This window comes from Anomaloglossus baeobatrachus, unplaced genomic scaffold, assembly GCF_048569485.1.
Source record: "Anomaloglossus baeobatrachus isolate aAnoBae1 unplaced genomic scaffold, aAnoBae1.hap1 Scaffold_70, whole genome shotgun sequence".
NCBI lineage: Eukaryota > Metazoa > Chordata > Amphibia > Anura > Aromobatidae > Anomaloglossus > Anomaloglossus baeobatrachus.
In genome coordinates this window covers 409,935-414,336 of record NW_027445074.1, presented here as the reverse complement: position 1 = coordinate 414,336, position 4,402 = coordinate 409,935, and the positions used below count along the sequence as shown (strand labels likewise).

Genomic DNA, 4,402 nt, shown 5'->3' with positions numbered 1-4,402 from the left:
TAGATAAGACTGAGAATAAGATACTGCACGGGACATAGCAGAGTTGGTCAAGTTGAGTGGAGATGAGTTTGCTATTTGGCACAGCTTTTGCATCAATAAAGCAAGTAAAAGGTGTGAAAGATAAAAAAAAAGGGTGAAAGTGTGAAAAGTGAATTGGCCAAATTGAGGTGCATATAAAGTTTTTGCTTTCTTTCAATTCACTAATGAGGCTCATTTGAATCAGGTGAATTGAGTTCTGCTTTTGGAAACTCGGTTAAGAAGGGGTGCACCGGTCCTGGAGGTACTGCAATACCAGGTCAATGCGTGGAGTGGACAGAGCAAGATTTTTTCCATCTCCTTGTTCTAAAAATCCATTTAATATATGGTCCCTAGAGAGGGGACGTATCAGATATTAAACTGATAAGAACAGATTTAATTTTTTTTTTTTCTGTTTATCAGTAGGACTTCAAAATAACAAAGGTGATCGCCTCCCGTTGCCTGGGAACCGTCCAGGCACAAGAGGGCTATGTGTCACCAGAAGGCGCACACACTCCCTCAAGGCCGGCAGACGTGCAATCCCAGGCACCTTCCAGTACCGACCAAGGTAGCGTCCTCCGAAACTACACTTGATCTTAGCCAAAAGGCCGAGAAGCTATAACCCGAATTGGTTACGGCCTTGAGTGGCACCCTGGCCTATACCGGACACATCTTAGGGAGAGGGAGACAAACCCACGCCTACAGAAGACATTTTGTCACCCAAGCCAAACCCTTGAAAAGGCTGTTTTGCAGAGCAAAAACAAGGAGAATGGTACTTTTTGCAGCCGCCGCCCACTGCAATGAATCTGAATAACTCCTCCTTTTGGGCACAAGCACCTCCCCTCCCCCTTGCAGTCTTTCCAATTCATGATACAAAAAGACGGACGGACAGGACAGGACAGGACCATCTGCCTGACTTTCCGTCACTGCCACCCTTTGCCATCCTTGCCCGTAGAAAGCCCTTTCATCATCCCCAAACCCTAATCTTTTCCCTTCCCTTCCCAGCTGCGTCTCACTCCCTTTCATTAGGAAGTGAGCGCAGCCTTTTCTCCGTTCTGCACATGCGCGACGTTAAACACAAATGCGCAGGCGTGCGTTCCATTAGCCTCACTGCATTCCATTCCCATACAGGAAGTGGGCACAGCTATTACTACGGTCGCACATAAAAGAACCCACGGCCACCACTGCACATAGCTGACTCCACCACAGGACACCCACTTCTACACCAACGCAGGTAAGACAGGATCGGCACCTCTATGCTCCCGTTACAATCAGGCTCAGTCACCATGTGATAACGCTCTCAACTCTTTAGTTGCAGGCTCCCCTTGCTTCACCTCCACTGGCTGTGCTGCCATTTCCTCTCCCACCTGGAAGTTATACTTTATTCCACTATTTTCCTGTTTCTCTCTTCCCCCTTTTCCCATAACCTACTTTTATCTGCATTTGTGGGGTATCTATATGCTATTTACATCATAGTTTTATTCATTAATATGGAAGGGAAGAGTGCCCATGAGAGTGTTGAACTGCGGAGAGCAAAAGATTAAGCTGCTCCGATTTGCCACCATTGATAAGCTGTTCTCAGTAGATACACATGCTATCCAAACAGCAGCATCCACCATTGCTTCAGCCCACCCATTCAGTGACAGCTCACCAAGTCAGCCAGAGGAGTGGTGTAAGGAATTACACGTAGGCACTGACTCCACACCTTCACATCACAAGAAGGGGGTCTACAGGCTAGTGCAAGAATACGAGCAAGTCTTCAGCAAACATCCGCTAGACTTTTGAAAAATAAAAGGGGTCAAACACTACATCCCCACAAGTGCACACCCACCCATCAAAGAGAGATATAAGCCAAATCTACCTGCACATTACCAGTGTACCAAGGACATGTTGAGCAACATGAAGGAGGCTGGGGTTATCCGTGACAGTTGTAGCCTCTGGGCAGCTCCGTTGGTCCTGTTAAAGAAGAAGGACAGCACCACTCCCCTGTATTGAGGAATAGCTAGCTGCATTGACAACTGCAAATTATTTTTCTACCCTTGATCTCACTAGTCACTATTGGCAAGTGTCCGTTGCTGAGGCAAACCGGAAGAAGACCGCCTTTGCCACCCCGATGGGTCTCTGCGAGTTCAAAAGCATGCCCTTCGAGCTGTGCAATTTGCCAGGAACCTTCCAGAGGCTGATGGAATGCTGCTTGGGACACCGAAACTTTGAAACGGTACTGCTATACCTTTATGATGTTATTGTTTATTCTAACGCAAACAAGATTTTAGGGTGTATAAAAAGGGAGATTAGATCCGATGATCCCAACATATTGTTACCCCTCTATAAATCACTTGTAAGGCCACATCTGGAATATGGGGTAAAGTCCTGAGCAGGTTGATAACCATTGGTTTGAGCATGGTAGGGTGTAGTACGCATCTTCCTGCATCGGTAAAAGCTGCAGAAGTCCTTGAAGATTTCCGCTTCAAAGGCAGTGCCTTGATCTGTGAGGACTCTCTCTGAGTAGCCATGAGGTCTGCATAAGTGTGCTTGGAAGACCTTCGCTGCAGTATGGGCCATTAGATCTTTGACTTGTACCACAACCATAAATCTCGAGTAGTTGTCTACCATCGTAAGTGCATACGTGAGCTCACCTCGATATTCTGCAACAAAACTCCCTTTTTCGATTTCAGTTTCAGCAAACACTCCTCTTCCTGTAGAAAATATTTATCATTACCTAAGACAGTCATTCTAATGCATGACAATATTAAGGCAATTTAGTTAAAACTTGTTTTAACTCACCTTTAAGGGGATTGATGTATTTCATGGTCAATCCAGGTTTGTCAGTGATGGCACTGACATAATGTATGGCGTCTTTTTCGGGCGTTATCCTTTGCCTTTTCATTGTGAAAATCCAGTTGCCTATATCAAAGCAAATTCTACTACTTGTAAAGTATGCAGAAAATGAAATGTAGAACATATAACATCAACTGCTTAGGAACGCATCATAGGTTAGTACTTAAAAGGATATTGTCATGTTCTAGTCATAATGCAAGCTGGACATTTTTCATGTTACCCTGTAATCGCCGGCCTGTTCTAATGCTCACAAGCCAAGATATAGGCTCAGCTGCTAAGGCTTCCCTCTGCCTTCTGAATGAAAATTGAATATGTCTGGCTCACTGTGTATATAGCAGGTGCTCAGAAAAAATAAGAGTTAATTCAATAGAAATAGCTCTGGCACACTATAGTGATCAATAACGTAAGAAAAGAACTCTTAGAATGCTGAAAATTCTTTATTTGTGCAAAAGGATAATTCATCCAACGTTTCGAGCTTGTTTTTAGGTCTTTATCAAGGATAAAGTTATCTAAGATCATAAAGGGTTACAAAACCATATAAACACGTAATTAGTACATAGTACAACATAACAGTACAATATATTGCTACTTGAGAGTACAATGGGTCAAATGACCATGATGCACATACAAAAAAATTTTCCAAAGCCATAGTGAAAACATTTGTACTGAGGAAAGAAAATTTCCACATGACCTATCTGGAGAAACATTCTGGATCAAACAACCAAAAATAGTCAAGCAGGTAAATACACACCTATATGGATAACAGGATGATATGTGTTCAATTGTATAGCGTCATTGCCATTAAGGTACAAATGGAAAACTTGCAATCCTATATAGTGAAGGAAATGAACACATATCATATCAAAGAACACAGGAACATGGGTGTGAGAAAAACCTCAATGTTTATACTTTGTTCTTTATAATGGTGTGAACATGTATATGTCTCAGTACCTTATGAACTTGAGAATTCTAGTGAGTAGATGATGAAAGCCTATTCCAGAACTGGAATCGGTAAATAATTGTAGGTGGAATCTAAATGAAAAGATGGTACAAGTGTTATCATGACACGTGGGCTATAACACAATGGACCGTGTGACAAAGAAGAAAGGAGAGAAAGAAGAGGAAGAAAATGGAACTACCTGTAACATTACGTGATAGTCACTGGTAAGTATCACTTGACAATTCAGGTGAAAAAGGATTCCTTTATTAAAGGGTTCTCAGTCGCCTCAGGATCATGAAATACTAGGGTAAATGATATGAGAATGGGTAAGAAGCACCACTAAAGGAAATATGAGATGCAGGACATATATCTATAAACCCCTGAACTACATGATAGAAATAAAAAGAAGAAAAAAGAAAAAAAAGAAGAAAGAAGAAGAACACATAGAATGCGGAAAGAGAATGGGTACAACTACCTGAGTTACTGCAGGGAGGCCCCTGGTAGGTATTGTGAGGGTTAGTGGAATTCCTTCACTGAAGGGTTCTCAGTTGCCTCAGGTTCGTGAAAAATGCTATAGACAAATAATGCCCGGAGAAAAGGGGTTCATAT

General features: G+C 42.5%; 1 pseudogene; it reads right to left on the bottom strand.

Moving 5' to 3' along the window:
- Positions 1–258: 258 nt before the first annotated feature.
- Positions 259–464, bottom strand: LOC142286886 (U2 spliceosomal RNA; annotated as a pseudogene).
- Positions 465–4,402: the final 3,938 nt, after the last annotated feature.